The following is a 17,230-nucleotide window of genomic DNA, read 5'->3' on the forward strand; positions in this document are numbered from 1 at the left end:
CCATCTTGCTCTTGTGCTAAAAAGGTGTCAAGAAACCAACCTGGTTTTAAACTGGGAGAAGTGCCATTTTATGGTAACTGAAGGGGTGGTTCTTGGTCACAAGATTTCAAAAGATGGCATAGAAGTGGACAAGGCAAAAGTGGAAGTAATTGAAAAATTACCTCCACCATGCAATGTCAAAGCAATCAGAAGCTTTTTGGGACACGCTGGGTTCTATAGGAGGTTTATCAAAGACTTTTCTAAGATTGCAAAACCCCTTAGCAACCTACTTGTCTCAAATGCTCCCTTTGTTTTTGATAGAGAGTGCATGGTAGCCTTTGATGAACTTAAGAAGAAACTCCCCTCTGCACCTATTATAGCACAACCAAGCTGAGATCTTCCCTTTGAACTAATGTGCGATGCATCTGATTTTGCTGTTGGTGCTGTTCTAGGACAGAGGAAAGACAAGCTAGTACATGTTATTTACTATGCTAGCATTGATGCACGGAAAACTTGTCTCTTAACAAATTTCCTTCGGCAAGTGTACCGAATTTGTCGTCAAGTAAAAACTCACAGTAGAGTGAGGTCGAATCCCACAAGGATTGATTGATCAAGCAACTTTAATTAGAGGAATGTTCTAGTTGAGCGAATCCAGGATTTGATTTTAGAATTGCAGAAAATAAAATGGCGGGAAGGTAAATGACAGAAAAAGTAAATGCTAGAATTAAAGAACTAAAAGTAAATTACTAAAGTAAATTGCAGAATTGTAAATGGGAATGGGGTATTGCTCATAAATGTAAATGGCAGAAAATAAAGAGAATGGGTAAGATCAGAAATGGGGAGTTCATTGGGCTTAGGAGATGTTGCTTTTTCCGGATCAATTTCGTTTTCATCTCTTCCTCAATCAATGCACTCATTGATCTCCTTGGCAATCTTAAGTGATTGAATTACAATTTCTTGTAATTCAATCTCTCAAATCTTGATCAATAGCCAATTCCTTGGTCAATTGCTCATGAGAAGAGATGTAGTATGGTCACTGATTATACCACATGCATTTCCCAAATCAAGTGTTGAGAGGATTATAGTCACATATCCATCCAAATCCAATTTAGTCCAGCATGAGAAAGTATTTCTAGCTTGATCTCTTCATTCCTCTTTCAAAGTTCAGAAGAGATCCAAGTATGAATAGCTTCTTTTCCAAGATAACTATCCAATTGGATGAAGATCAAAAGCTTTCAAGTAAAATCAAGAGAAAAGATAGAAGAAGAACAATGAAAACTAGTATTGATCCATCAAATTACAACAGAGCTCCCTAACCCAATGAAAGGGGTTTAGTTGTTCATAGCTCTGGAAAATAAAAACAAAGATGGAGAATACATGATGAAACTAGAAGTGCAGAGAAAGTAAATACAGAGAGTAATTCTATGCCCAGAGGCTCCCTATATTTTCTAACTCCCTATTTAATTCAAAGCTACTCCTATATATACTACTCTTCTACTCTTCTAGTTGGTTCTTCAAGTCTTGGGTCTGGGCCTTTGGATCTTGAGTTTGAAGCAGTTATCTTCTTCATCGGGCTTGGCTTTACTTGCAGAGAGAAAGTGTGAAGTGGGCAAGACTTTAGCTCAGGACGTTAGTGGTGTTAACGTTCAGTGAAAATATGGGTTCGAGAACGTTAGTGACATTCAACTTTTTTACTAATGTTCCTTACCCATGTAAGAGCCACGTTAACCTCAACGTTAGTGGCACAAACGTTGCCACTAACGTTGCCTCTTTGTCCTTCGCACACGTTATTGGGACTCAACTTTCCCAATAACGTTGAGAAGCCTCCCCCTTCCCTACGTTAGAGTCCACGTTAACTTAGTTAACGTGGCTCTTTTAACGTAAGCTTGCCATCCTTCGAGAACGTTAGTGACACTTAACATTGTCACTAACGTTCCAATGTGCCCCTTAGCTCCCACGTTAGAGTCCATGTTAACTAGGTTAATGTGGCTTCTAACGTGGCCATGCTAGCCATCTCCAACGTTAGTGACAAAGTTGAGTGTCACTAACGTTGGCTCAACATTCCCTTATCCACGTTAGCTTCCATGTTAACTAAGTTAACGTGGGAGTTAACGTGGCTCATGGTGGCATGTGTGGGCTCCTTCCAACGTTAGTGACAATGTTGGGTGTCACTAACGTTGGCGTCACCTCCCTTCTTCACGTTAACTTCCACGTTAACTAGGATAACGTGGGAGTTAACGTGGCCTAGTGTGACTTGGCCAACGTTAGTGATAATGTTGAATGTCACTAACGTTGGCTTTCCCCCTTTCTTCTTAACGTTAGAGGCCACGTTAACTAAGTTAACGTGGTGACTAACGTGGCCACTTATGAGCTTGGTCCAACGTTAGTGATAATGTTAAGTGTCACTAACGTTGGCTCCATTTCCTTTCTTCCACGTTAGAGTTCACGTTAACTTAGTTAACGTGACTCTTAACGTGGGAAATGATGGCTTCGAGAGCGTTATTGCCAATCACTTTTCTCATTAACTTTGCAAGTTACTCCCATTCCACGTTAGTGTTAACGTTAGTGTAACTAATGTAGCCACTAATGTGGTTCTTCTTTGCTTCCTTTGTCCTGAAATCAAGCAATAAAGTGCATCAAAAGTTCTAGTCCAAGTCATGGGAAATGCAACATCCAATTTGTCCTTAAATTAATGCAAAATCCTCATGAAATCATGTAAAGTGCACAATGTATGCTTGAATCAAGATGTAAGTGAATAGCTTCCCAAAACTAGCTTATTTTCTAAGGAAATGCATGAAACTACTCCAAAAACAGTAAAGAAAAGGTCAGTGAAACTGGCCAAAATGCCCTGGCATCACAACACCAAACTTAAAGCTTGCTTGTCCCTAAGCAAGTACTGGAACAAGAGAATGATGAATGGAATTCCAAGAGAAATGAGTCATTCTTGTGGAAGTCATGTCCCTGGTTTTATGGTGGATTCATGCATAGCAACTTAGGTTCATTCCTGGCTTTCAGACCTTTATCATGTCCTAGAATACTCACTGTGATTGCATCCCATGAAACTTCTATTTATTTATCCTTTTGTTGTTATTTCAGGGCTTATTTGTGTTCTTAGACTAAGTGTTCTGTAAGGGGGCAACTCTTTAAAATAAGCTTTCAGCCAACACTCCCGAACCAGTTGGTTCAAAGTGCTAGGTGTTGAAGCACCCCTAAGGACTTACTTGCTCAAGTCTCTCCCCCATACATACACACCACAGGCATATAGTTTATTTATTTTCTTTTCTTGAGACTTTGGTGTCCAGCACCTCTTTGGGTTACTAAATGCTCTGTAGTGAGGGTTACTCTTGATAGTGGACTTTCAGCTGATAATCCCGAGTTAGTTAACCCAAGTTACCAAGTGATAAGGCACCCCTAAGAGATTATTCATCCAAGTAGATCCCTCACACAGGAGCACCACAGACACATGTCTCAAGATTAAACCATTGGTGCCTAGCCTTATTGCTTACTCTTTTTCTTTTATTCCTCAACTTTGATTATTCTTTCCCTTTTTTTTATTAGGATCTTCTTATTTAGCTAGTCTCATAGGGTGTGTCACAAGCATAGTATTCATGACAGATAGTTGTCCTCCCACCTTATGGTTGAACCAACTTAGCTAACTTATGACTATACCATAAACTCATGAACTTATTCCATAGTATGAACTCATCTCTGGTCTTTAAAAACACTCATTCTCTTTTTCATTTGATTTAAAGGAACAAGCATACAAGTAAGCAAAGTAATGATGCAGTGACATAAGGACTAGCAATCCTAAACCTCTTCAACACAAAAACTTTAAAAGACAGAATTTAAACTAACATGGAAGCAAGTTCTATTTCATACAAGATCTTCCTTATTTAAAACATAGAGAAAAAATGGACCAAAGAAGGAACTCCACCACCTTTTACTCTTGTGGATGCCCATGCTTTCCTCCTTGCTTGTCCTCTCTGTGTCCTCTTGCATTCCCTCGCATCCGTGCCAATCTTGCTTGCTTCCAATCCTCAAGTGCCTTCCTCACTGACTCATGACTCTCTTCTTCAAACAGTATAGACCGCAGCTTTAATGCCCGTATGACACTCATGGGACCAAAATCCACAATCTTTCCTCTCACAAAGCTTGTATATGACTCATCTGCCTTATCATATCGGACCGCATTTGCATAAAACTCTCTTATAAGATTTGCATTCACCCTAATGACCGGATCAGTAAGGAGCTCCCATCTTCTCTTTTCTACCTTCTTTGTGATTTCATGACACTCATTTTTCCTAACTTGAAATCCCAGCTCATAAATGATCTCCTTATCCACCATCCATCCGTATTGCAATGCATGGTGCAAGCTTCTAAATCTCTTTTCATCATACGGGTGTTGCTCCATAGGTTCTTTTCCTTTCCTTCTTTTAGAGCTCGAAGATGCCATGAATGAAGGTTAATGCGTGAAGTTAGCAAGGGTGTGGAGACTTTTGGTTGTTTAGGGTTGAGTGCAATGAAGGGAGTGAAGGGGAACCCGAAATGGAGAGGTGTGAAGAGTGGGTACGGAACAAGGATCACTTATATAGAGAGGTTGTGAGTAAATGGAGGGTGTGGATTGATGGAGTGGTTGTTTGATGGACGGTTGGGGTTGTGCATGTAGAAAGGACAAGGATCATCACTTTATGATGGAGATTGCTCGATCTCCAAGGGTCCTATTTTTTTTAATGTTGCATGGCAACATTTTCCAATGACTTCCCTTTTTAGAACAAATGTATAGTCCTTTCTTTTATGGTGTCCGAACCTTCTTCCTTTAATTGTCCAATCTATCCCCTTCAATGCTCCTTTCCCTTTCCCTATAAAAATAAAATAAGAAAAATCAATATCATAAAAAGTTTTTAAACTTTTCGGCTAGAATAATGAAGAGAAGAAAATATTTTGTTTATTCATGAACTCCAACTAACCAACTAACTGTGTATCCTTATATGCACATTGGTGGCACCATGGGGTGACACCAAACTTAGTTTGGAGCACTGTGATGAAAAGTTCTGTTCAAAGCTCCAAGACTAGCATGCTCTCAGTTACATTCATGCTTTCTTGGCACGCTTTGAACACCAAACTTGTTCTTCACTATATACTGCAATATAAGGACTTCACAAAGTTTGGGTTGGAATTCATGAATATTGATTTATTCACTAGTAAAAGCTAATAAAACATGGGTTGCCTCCCATGAAGCGCTTCTTTAGCATCACTAGCTTGATGTTTCTCCTTCATCAGGGAGGTTGATAATGCTTCAAGTCCTCCCCTCTTGCCTTGGACTTATATCCATTGGTTGTATCAATGATCTCTACATGTTCCAAGGAGAGAACTCTGTTGATAGTGAAGACCTTAGGTAACTGAGATGGTACAGTGGGGAGATTAAGGGGATATCTGGGAAGTAAGCTGAGATCACTTTATCTCCTGGAGAGAAGTCTTCCGTAGGGATCTTCTTGTTCCTCCACCCCCTTGGTATCTTCTTCTTTGTCCCTTTTGATGCTGGCTTGCACTTGGTTACTTCTTCTTCTAAGGAAATTTTGTTGTTGTCTTCACATGCCTCCGGTGGTTTAGGTTCCTCCAGCTTCTCCTTGAGCTGTGACAATTGCTGTTTGCCTTGTTCATTATTCAGTGGGGTTCTCAGATGTGTTGGTTGTGCTTCAGTGCTTGTTTCCTCTGTCAGCATCTCATTATGATCATTGCTTGGTTCTTTGTTTTCTTGGTCTGCTTCTTGTGAGAGTTTGAAGACATTAAAGCTGAGTCATTCATCATGGATCCTCAATATTAGCTCCCCTCGCTCCACATCTATGAGTGCTCTGGCTGTAGCTAGAAATGGTCTTCCCAATATGATTGGGTGAGTGTGACTCTCTTCCATGTCCAACATGACAAAGTCTGTGGGAAGAAAGTATTTCCCCACCTTCAACAACACGTTTTCCACCACCCCTCTTGCTTGTTTTTGAGTTTTGTCAGCCAGCCTAATGACTACATCTGTGGGCAATATCTCATTGATCTGCAGCCTCTTCACTAGGGATAAGGGCATTAAGTTGATGCTTGCTCCCAAATCGCAGAGTGCTCTATCAAACATTGTTTCCCCTATGGCACAGGGGACATGAAAACTCCCTGGATCTTTTCTTTTCGTAGGCAACTGCGGTTGAATGAGAGCACTGCACTCCTTGTTCATCACTATAGTTTGGCCTCCCTTGCGTGAGCCTTTCCTGGGAAGCAGCTCCTTCATATACTTGATGTATGCAGGCATTTGTTGGATAGTCTTGATGAACGGTATGTTCACATGCAAAGATGCAAACAAGTCAAGAAATCTTGAGTATATTCTCTTCTCCATAGCACCATTGAGCAGTTACGGAAAAGGTGCATAGAGTCTCAGTAGCTCCTGTTTTGAGATTTCTGGTTCTTGGTAATCTTTTTCCCCCTCCTCTACTGTGGTATCTTCAGGTTGTTCTGACAGCTTGCTTGGCTTGTCCTCAGTCTCCTTATCACTTATAGTGACCATCTTGCAATCTTCCCATCTTACTTTCTTTTTTTCACCTCTCGGATTCTTCTCTGTGTCACTTGGGAATCCATCTGTGGGTTTGGGAATATGTTCAGAGAGATACCCCACTTGAGATTCCAACCTCTTGATTGTGTCTCCCTAGTTCTTGAAACTGGCTCGCACTTCCTCCTTGAACACCTTGTTGTCTTGAATCTCCTTGCTTATGCCTTCAAGTAGATTCTCAATCCTTGAGATTCTTTCATCTAATGATGATAGGTCAGGCTGAGGAGGGTTATTCTGGCCTTGATATGAATGTGGAGAGGTGTTGTCATGGGGGTTTTGATATGGTCTAGATGTGAAGTGTTGGTGGGTTGCATTATTTGGATTTGGGCGTCTTTGATCAAGGCTTTGGTTTTGTTGATTTTCCCACCCAAAGTTTGGGTGATTCCTCCATCCAGGGTTGTAGGTCTTGGAGTAAGGATCATGGTTTTGACTAGGTGAATTCCCAATGTAGTTGGCTTGCTCCTTACTACCCTCTGCTTATTCATTCACTCCTTCTTGGGTTGTTGATGAAGTGGAGATTGCTGCTACTTGGTTCCTCTCCATCTTCTTGGTGAGGTCAGCCAGCTGCTGGGTAATGAGCTTGTTTTGGGCCAGCAGAACATCTATATTGTTTAGCTCCATTACTCCTCTTGTGTTCCCTCTTTCGGAAGCATAGAAATAGTCATTCTCTGCTACTGTTTCAATGACATCTATGGCCTCCTCAATGGTCTTCTTCTTGTTCAAAGATCCTCCGGATGAATGGTCTATGGCCTTCTTTGACTCATAAGAGAGCCCTTCATAGAAAATATGCAGCTGCACCCATTCATTGAACATATCTAGTGGGCACCTCCTTGTTAGGTCTTTAAACCTCTCCCATGCTTCATATAGAGTCTCCCCATCTTGTTGCCTGAAAGTTTGGACCTCAGCTCTCAACCTATTGATTCGTTGAGAAGGGTAAAATCTTGCTAAGAATTTGTTCACCACATCTTCCCAAGTTGTCAAGCTCTCCCTTGGAAAAGACTCCAACCACTTGGCTGCCTTATCCTTGAGTGAGAATAGAAATAAGAGCAGTCTATAGGCGTCAGGGTGAACACCATTAGACTTCACTGTGTCACATATTCTCAGAAAGGTGGTTAAATGTTGATTGGGGTCCTCTTGGACACTTCCTCCGAATGAACAGTTGTTTTGATCAAGGGTGATGAGCTGTGGTTTTAGTTCAAAATTGTTGGCATGGATGGTTGGCTTTTGAATGCTACTTCCACAGTTTCCTGGGTTTGGATTGATGTAAGAGCCTAAAACTCTTCTATCCTCCCCAGCATGATTTGCTCGACCTCTTCCGCCATGGTTGTGAGCCTCTTCTTCGTGATGGTTTTCCATGTTTTCTTCCATGTTTGGTTCAAAGTATTCCTCAAAGTGTTCCTCCTCTTCTTCAGCACCAATTACACGTTTTTCTCTTGCCTCCCTTCTTAGTCTAAGGAAGGTTCTCTCAGGTTCAGAATCAAAGGAAGTTGAAGCCCCGCTTCTTCTCCCTGTGAGAATAGGTGCAAAAAGTATATCTGTCAGAATTACTGTTAGTGTGAGTGATGCAATATATCAAACAGTTAGTGGGTTAGTGAGATGAATTGTAAATAACAAAGAAAAAGTAGGGGGAAGGGAAGAAATTAACTAAAACAGGAAGTAAATGACTCAAACAGAAAATTAAATCAAACAAAAATAAAATGCTCAATCTAGTTATCCTCCAATCTAATCATTGTTGATGCACAATCAATCCCCGGCAACGGCGCCATAAACTTGATGCACGAAAAACTTGTCTCTTAACAAATTTCCTTCGGCAAGTGTACCGAATTTGTCATCAAGTAAAAACTCACAGTAGAGTGAGGTCGAATCCCACAAGGATTGATTGATCAAGCAACTTTAATTAGAGGAATATTCTAGATGAGCGAATCCAGGATTTGATTTTAGAATTGCAGAAAATAAAATGGAGGGAAGGTAAATGACAGAAAAAGTAAATGCTAGAATTAAAGAACTGAAAGTAAATTACTGAAGTAAATTACAGAATTGTAAATGGGAATGGGGTATTGCTCATAAATGTAAATAGCAGAAAATAAAGAGAATGGGTAAGATCAGAAATGGGGAGTTCATTGGGCTTAGGAGATGTTGCTTTCTCCGGATCAATTTCATTTTCATCTCTTCCGCAATCAATGCACTCATTGATCTCCTTGGCAATCTTAAGTGATTGAATTACAATTTCTTGTAATTCAATCTCTCAAATCTTGATCAATAGCCAATTCCTTGGTCAATTACTCATGAGAAGAGATGAAGTATGGTCACTGATTATACCACAGGCATTTCCCAAATCAAGTGTTGAGAGGATTATAGTCACATATCCATCCAAACCCAATTTGGTCCAGCATGAGAAAGCATTTCTAGCTTGATCTCTTCATTCCTCTTTCAAGGTTCAGAAGAGATCCAAGTATGAATAGCTTCTTTTCCAAGATAACTATCCAATTGGATGAAGATCGAAAGATTTCAAGTAAAATCAAGAGAAAAGATAGAAGAAGAATAATGAAAACTAGTATTGATCCATCAAATTACAACAGAGCTCCCTAACCCAATGAAAGGAGTTTAGTTGTTCATAGCTCTCAAAAATGAAAACAAAGATGGAGAATACATGATGAAACTAGAAGTGCAGAGAAAGTAAATACATAGAGTAATTCTATGCCCAGAGGCTCCCTATATTTTCCAACTCCCTATTTAATTCAAAGCTACTCCTATATATACTACTCTTCTACTCTTCTAGTTGGTTCTTCAAGTCTTGGGTCTGGGCCTTTGGATCTTGAGTTTGAAGCAGTTATCTTCTTCATTGGGCTTGGCTTTACTTGCAGAGAGAAAGTGTGAAGTGGGCAGACACTTTAGCTCAGGACATTAGTGGTGTTAACGTTCAGTGAAAATATGGGTTCGAGAACGTTAGTGACATTCAACTTTTTCACTAACGTTCCTTACCCAAGTAAGAGCCACGTTAACCTCAACGTTAGTGGCACAAACGTTGCCACTAACGTTGCCTCTTTGTCCTTCGTGCACGTTATTGGGACTCAACTTTCCCAATAACGTTGAGAAGCCTCCCCCTTCCCTACGTTAGAGTCCACGTTAATTTAGTTAACGTGGCTCTTTTAACGTAAGCTTGCCATCCTTCGAGAACGTTAGTGACACTTAACATTGTCACTAACGTTCTAATGTGCCCCTTAGCTCCCACGTTAGAGTCCATGTTAACTAGGTTAACGTGGCTTCTAACGTGGCCATGCTAGCCATCTCCAACGTTAGTGACAAAGTTGAATGTCACAAACGTTGGCTCAACATTCCCTTATCCACGTTAGCTTCCACGTTAACTAAGTTAACGTGAGAGTTAACGTGGCTCATGGTGGCATGTGTGGGCTCCTTCCAACGTTAGTGACAATGTTGGGTGTCACTAATGTTGGCGTCACCTCCCTTCTTCACGTTAACTTCCACGTTAACTAGGTTAACGTGGGAGTTAACGTGGCCTAGTGTGACTTGGCTAACGTTAGTGATAATGTAGAATGTCACTAACGTTGGCTTCCCCCCTTTCTTCTTAACGTTAGAGGCCACGTTAACTAAGTTAACGTGGTGACTAACGTGGCCACTTATGAGCTTGGTCCAACGTTAGTGATAATGTTAAGTGTCACTAACGTTGGCTCCATTTCCTTTCTTCCACGTTAGAGTTCACGTTAACTTAGTTAACGTGACTCTTAATGTGGGAAATGATGGCTTCGAGAGCGTTATTGCCAATCACTTTTCTCATTAACTTTGCAAGTTACTCCCATTCAACGTTAGTGTTAACGTTAGTGTAACTAACGTAGCCACTAATGTGGGTCTTCTTTGCTTCCTTTGTCCTGAAATCAAGCAATAAAGTGCATCAAAAGTTCTAGTCCAAGTCATGGGAAATGCAACATCCAATTTTTCCTTAAATTAATGCAAAATCCTCATGAAATCATGTAAAGTGCACAATGTATGCTTGAATCAAGATGTAAGTGAATAGCTACCCAAAACTAGCTTATTTTCTAAGGAAATGCATGAAACTACTCCAAAAACAGTAAAGAAAAGGTCAGTGAAACTGGCCAAAATGCCCTGGCATCAGTCCTCAATGAGAATCAAAGGAACTATACCACTACGGAGAAAGAACTTTTAGCCATAGTTTTTGCTTTTGATAAGTTTAGATCATATCTTATTGCCTCAAAAGTAATTATGTCCACTCATCATGCAGCACTCAAATACTTGCTTACCAAACAAGAATCTATGCCCAGACTAATAAGGTGGATTCTGCTGCTCCAAGAATTTGATATTGAGATTAAAGATAGGAGCGGAGCAGAGAACAAGGTAGCTGACCACCTCTCAAGGATCCCACAAGAAGAAGAAATGCAGCAAGTAGCAGTAAATGAAAGCTTTCCTGACGAACAGTTGATGATGATTCGAGTAGCCCCTTGGTTTACAGACATAGCTAACTTCAAGGCTATTGGGGAACTACCCACTAACATCAATAAGCACATGAGAAGGAAGCTAATTAAGGATGCCAAACACTACATCTGGGATGACCCCTATTTGTTCAAAAAGTGTGCTGATGGAATCCTAAGAAGGTGTATATCCCATGAAGAAGGGAAGGAAGTGTTATGGCAGTGCCATGGATCTGCATATCGAGGTCACTTCAGTGGAGAAAGAACAGCAGCAAAAGTGCTTCAATCCGGATTTTACTGGCCAACAATGTTTAAGGATGCCAAGAAAATGGTGTCAAGGTGTGATGAATACCAAAGAGCTGGTAATCTAACCAAGAGAAATGAGATACCACAGCAATTCATACTAGAGCTGGAGCTATTTGATGTATGGGGGATTGACTTCATGGGACCTTTCCCAACCTCCTACTCAAATAGCTACATATTAGTGGCTGTTGATTATGTTTCAAGGTGGGTAGAAGCCATAGCCACTGCAACAAATGACAACAAAGTTGTGATAAGCTTCTTGAGAAGGAATTTCTTCAGTAGATTTGGAGTTCCCAGAGCTCTCATTAGCGATGGAGGGACACACTTCTGCAACAAACAACTTGAGACACTCCTTTTCAGATATGGAGTCAAGCACAAAGTAGCAACTCCGTACCACCCACAAACCAACGGGGCAAGCTGAAATTTCCAACAAAGAGCTAAATCGAATCCTTGAAAAAACTGTTGGAAGCTCAAGAAAGGATTGGTCTAAGAAGCTGGATGATGCACTATAGGCCTACAGAACAGCCTGTAAGACTCCCATTGGAATGTCTCCATACCAACTGGTATATGGCAAGGCTTGTCACTTACCAGTTGAACTTGAGCATAGAGCATTTTGGGCTCTAAAAATGTTAAACTATGATGAGCAAGCTACTGGAGAAAAGAGATTAATGCAACTCAATGAGCTGTAGGAGTTTAGAAATCAAGCATATAAGAATGAAAAAATCTACAAAGAGAACACAAAAAGGTGGCATGACCAAAAGATAGCAAGAAGGGAGTTCACTGAAGGACAGAAGGTGTTACTCTACAACTCAAGACTCAAGTTCTTTCCTGGAAAACTGAAGTCTCGATGGTCAGGACCTTTCACCATACTCAAGGTGTTTCCCTATGGTCATGTGGAGCTCATGGAAGACAAGACTCAGAGAACCTTTATTGTCAATGGCCATAGACTCAAACACTTCTTGGGAGGCTCCTTAGAGGAGCAGAGAGTGAGCTACAAACTCAGCTAAAGAAGGAATGTCAAGCTTATGACAATAAAGAAGCGCTAGTTGGGAGGCACCCCAACACTTTATCCTTTTTGAATTATTGCTTTTCTTAGAAATAGTTTAAAATCTATTGCTTTAGATAGTTTAATTTTCAGTCTCACATTGATGTTACATTATCAAATTAGGATTAGTTTACAATTGTAGATTAGAAAGTTTGATATTAGCTTTGGCAGCTAGATTTTCTTTACACTCTTTTATTTCTTTCTATTCTGGAATTGCAACGTGATGAAGGCATAACTAATGATAGGTGAATGGGATAAGAACTAGCTAAATTGCTAAGTTTGGCGTGGCCTGTCACTCACTTAATCTAGGCTTACAAACAATTAGTAACTTGATTTTGAAGAGTAAGCTCAGAGATTAAGTTTGGTGTGGCCCCTACCGATGATCACCTAGCAAGCCCATGTCACCCAATTTGAAAGCACTTAATGTTTTGGGTAAGAACATGAACGTGGTTTAATGAGTTCAGAGGAATTGGAATCAAAAGAAAATGAAAAGATTGGTGTTACTCCATTCTTATGAACACATTAAATACACAATGATGGAACCAATTTATTAAGATGCCAAAGGATTAAGTTTGGTGTCCCAAGGGACACCCATCAGTTGCAATCTAAATCACTTTTGATGGGAATGGGTTCAGTTTCATTTCAGGAGAGAAGATGGAGCCCACATGGTAAACAACTCACAAAGCAAGGAAGTCAAAGTGTACTTACACTTTGGAACTCAACACATGCAGAAGACGCTGTGAGAAAAGAGTTGGCGCCTCTTCCTACGCTAGGCGCCACTCCCTAAGTGGGAAAACATTTAACCCTTTTTATTTCCCACCTTTCGACCATACCATTCAACCCTTATAAAAGCCTCACCTCCCCAACTCCTCTCCCACTTCAACAATCCCTAATCACACACGAAAAGCATACACCCCTCATCTTCCTTTCTCTTTTCATCTTTTACTATCTCTTTCCCTACTTTCTTCTTTTTTTCTTGATTGGGACAATCAAGTCCTAAGTTTGGTGTTGGAGCAAAACCTTGTTTTGCTTGCTCTTTCTTGCAACCCACATTTTTTAACCTCAAACACACTCTCTCAACCTAATGGCACCACCAAAAAGCTCAGCCTCAAAGAAAAGAAAAACCAAGGAACCAACCTCTAGATCCTCAAGCTCTTTTAATGACTACAAGTTCCTCTCTGCCTTCAACCAAAATCAATTCTATGGTTGGGTGAGTAAGAGGGAGATCATTCCAGAAGTTGGGTTTCAACTAGGGAGGAATGAGCATCTTGAGATCAACATTGAAATCAACAATAGGGGTTGGTCACTCGTATGCAACTCACCAAGGAAGGTGGTAGAGATCTTGGTGAGGGAATTCTATGCTAACGTAGTGCCTCAACCAGGACAACACTATGGTTACATTAGCTATGTAAGGGGGAAGTCCATTGACTATAGCCCCTCTAGCATAGAAAGGATGCTAATGGTGAAGGGGACAAGCTCCACCCGGAGCTATGAAGAAAGAATGAAGCAGCAAGACCCTGGGTTTGACGAAGGCGTGGCACGCCAACTCTTTGATGAAGGCGTGGCACGCCTAATCCAGCAACTACTATGGGCGTGCCACTTGAGCAAAGGGGCGTGGCACACCAACTCACCATTCCAAGAAGAACCTACACTATGGCGTGCCACTTGGTATCGAAGGCGTGCCACTTAAGAACCCAGGTGTGGCACGCCAAGCTTGAAGAGTTCACAAATCCATGGGCGTGCCACTTGAACAGCATGGTGTGGCATGCTGGTACAATAATCCAGAGAATGGGCTGAAGGCAATTGAAGACTGGGCGTGCCACTTGAAGTCGAAGGCGTGGCACGCCAACCTCTCAACCTCACTTAGGCGTGCCACTTGGTATCGAAGGTGTGGCACGCCAACCGAAGCATGTCACTATGGCATGCCACTTGAAGGCTGAGGCGTGACACGCCAACTACTGGAACCAAGACATGATCATGGGCGTGGCACGCCAGCCTTTAGGCATGGCACGCTGGTATAAGTTTCCAAAGAGGATGAAGGAGGGCAATTACATGGGGCGTGCCACTTGGTGTCGAAGGCGTGGCACGCCAATCACTATTCTTCACTTAGGCATGCCACTTGAACCCCAGGTATGGCACGCCAGTGCCATTCAGAGAGCAGAGAAGCATTGGGGCGTGCCACTTGAGTTCGTGGCGTGGCACGCCAAACAGAGGAACCACTCACTCACAAAGGGGCGTGGCACGCCAGACCCTGGGCGTGCCACGCTAGTGCAACTTTCCAGAGAAGCTTAGCCAAGCATAGAGCAAGGGCGTGGCACGCCAGACCCTGGGCGTGCCACGCTAGTTCAAATTTCCAGAGGAAGAGAGAAAGGAAAAAAAGGCTAGGGCGTGCCACTTGAGCTCGAAGGCGTGGCACGCCAAGGTTGTTAGAGAGACAAGCGTGCCACTTGAAGGGCTGGGCGTGGCACGCAAAGCTAAAATTGAAGAGCACGTGACACGCCACTAGAGTGCCAATCACACACCAGCTGGGGATGTCACACTTATTGAGCTTCTTTTCCCTCCAAAATGTAATTTTCCTTTTTCACTTTTGTAGATCTTTTATTTTACTAGGAGTAGTATAAATACTGATGACAAGTCATCTTAGCCTATTTTAACTAGTTTTTTTTTTCTTGTTTTCATTAGAATTATGCACTTTCTTGAGCTACAAGCAAGCCAATTAGGTAGAATTTCATGTTTCCCTTGATTGAATCAACCATGTATGAATTCATGCTATTTCATGAGGTTTTATACTATAATTGTCACATATTATGAAAGAATGAATATCTCATGATTTTAAGCATAGCTTTGATATGTTTGGTTGATTAATTATAGGTGAAGAAAGCTTGGAGAAAGGTTGAAGCAAGAAGGAATAGCTAGGAGTAAAGAGAAGACAATGGAATAAGTGAAATTGAAGCAGGAAGCAAAAAGCTGGACCTAAAGTTAGCATCAAACTTTTGCACAAACTTTTGGTTGAAAAGTTAGCCCCAACGTTAGCCCCCTAACTTGGAGGCTAACGTTGGAACTTGAACATTACTCCCTGGGTACCAAAAGTTTGCGCCAACGTTAGCCCCCTAACTTTGAGGCTAACGTTGGCACATGAAATTCACCCCTGGGCACCAAAAGTTTGCGCCAACGTTAGCCCCCTAACTTTGAGGCTAACGTTGGCATGAAGAAAACCTCCCTGGGCACCAAAAGTTTGCGCCAACGTTAGCCCCCTAACTTGGTGGCTAACGTTGGCACATGAAAATCACAAGGAGGAGCAAAAGTTTGCGCCAACGTTAGCCCCCTAACTTGGTGGCTAACGTTGGCGCCACAAGTACACAAGGTAAGGCCAACGTTAGGGCCAAAGTTAGACCCCTAACGTTGGCACCAACGTTCATATCAGCAAAGTGGTGTTAGCTGATATGAAAAGTTGGAGCAAAAGTTAGACCCCTAACTTTTGCTCCAACTTTTGGTCCAACTTTTGCAAAACTCAAACCCGGTTCAATTGGTTCACTTTTGTTCTTCTCCAAACTTCAAGAGCAATCAACCAAGGCCTCTTTCAACCCAATTCCACCAAGAGCAAAGGCCCAACTAAAGGCTTGAAGATCATTGGAAGAAAGTGCATAAATAGGAGAGAATTCAAGTTCTTCAGGGAGCTTTTTTTTTGAATTTTCATAATAGTTTTCGGAGAGCTTTGGATATTGAGTGATCTTTAATTTCTTTGTCTTGGAGAAAGAGAATTCACTTCTCTTCCTCTTCATTTTATTGCTTTCTATTTCAATTGCAATTGTCTTGGATCTTGGGTTGGAGAATTGAGGGAATTCTGTTTCAATCTCATCCTTGGATCTCTCTGCTTTGTTTACTGCAATTTAATTTCCGTTTCTGTTACTTGCTTCTCATCTACTTTCCTTACAATTAACAATTCCTTTGCAATTGTTCTTGTTGGATCTAGGAAGGCATTGAGATCTAGACTTGGCTTTCTAGTCTCTGGGTCCTGAGATCTGAATTCCTAATTTACATTTTGTTTCTTGCTTTTAATGTTCATTTACTTTACTGCTTCAAGATCCGATTCAACCCAAACCTTCTTTTACTCTTTTGTTTGATGCAAGTTACTTTTCTTTGTTTAATTTCTGCAAATCCAACTCCTAATCCCCTTTACATTTCGAGCTATTTACATTTCTTGCACTTTAAGATTCCGCAATTTACATTTCTTGCACTCTAAGTTTCTGCCATTTAATTTCTTGTTCTTTAAGATTCAGCAATTTAATTTCCTGCTCTCTTTAATTTCATGCAATTTAAGTTCTGCAAATCACAAATCACTCAACCAAATCTTGATTCGCTTGACTAAATTAACCACTAAGCTAAAATTGCTCAATCCTTCAATCCCTGTGGGATCGACCTCACTCCCGTGAGTTTTTATTACTTGATACGACCCGGTACACTTGCCGGTTAGATTTGTGTGTTTTGGAGGAAATTTATTTTTCACCAAAATACTCATCAAGTTTTTGGCGCTGTTGCCGGGGATTGATTAGATTGACAATGATTAAGTGAGGTGGTGATCTAGATCAAGCACTTTTTCTTTAATTTTCGACTAACCCACTAACTGTTTGATTTTTTGCTTAATCTAACTAACACTTCAATCTGGCAGTAAATTGAAGTGTCACTGGTTTTGTGCATTTCTCATGCTCTGCTTGTATGTCAGGTACAAGAAGAACCATACCCAATTTTCATGAACAAGACGAAAGATCTCTCAGGAGGTTAAGAAGAGCTGAAAGAGGGAAAAATATTGTTGGAGAAGAGGAATCAGACGAAGAATTCCAAGAGATGGAGGAACATTTAACCAATCCACCA

The 17,230-nt window shown here is 41.1% G+C and overlaps 1 non-coding gene across 1 annotated transcript; it reads left to right on the forward strand.

The window, feature by feature from the left end:
* The first annotated feature begins 7,373 nt into the window (after positions 1–7,373).
* On the forward strand, positions 7,374–7,480 carry LOC148574046 (small nucleolar RNA R71). Its single transcript, XR_015906468.1, has one exon. It is a non-coding gene; the product is annotated as a small nucleolar RNA R71 (small nucleolar RNA).
* Positions 7,481–17,230: the final 9,750 nt, after the last annotated feature.

The sequence above is a fragment of the Arachis ipaensis genome, chromosome B2, assembly GCF_059453495.1.
Source record: "Arachis ipaensis isolate K30076 ecotype BB chromosome B2, ASM5945349v1, whole genome shotgun sequence".
Taxonomy (NCBI): domain Eukaryota; kingdom Viridiplantae; phylum Streptophyta; class Magnoliopsida; order Fabales; family Fabaceae; genus Arachis; species Arachis ipaensis.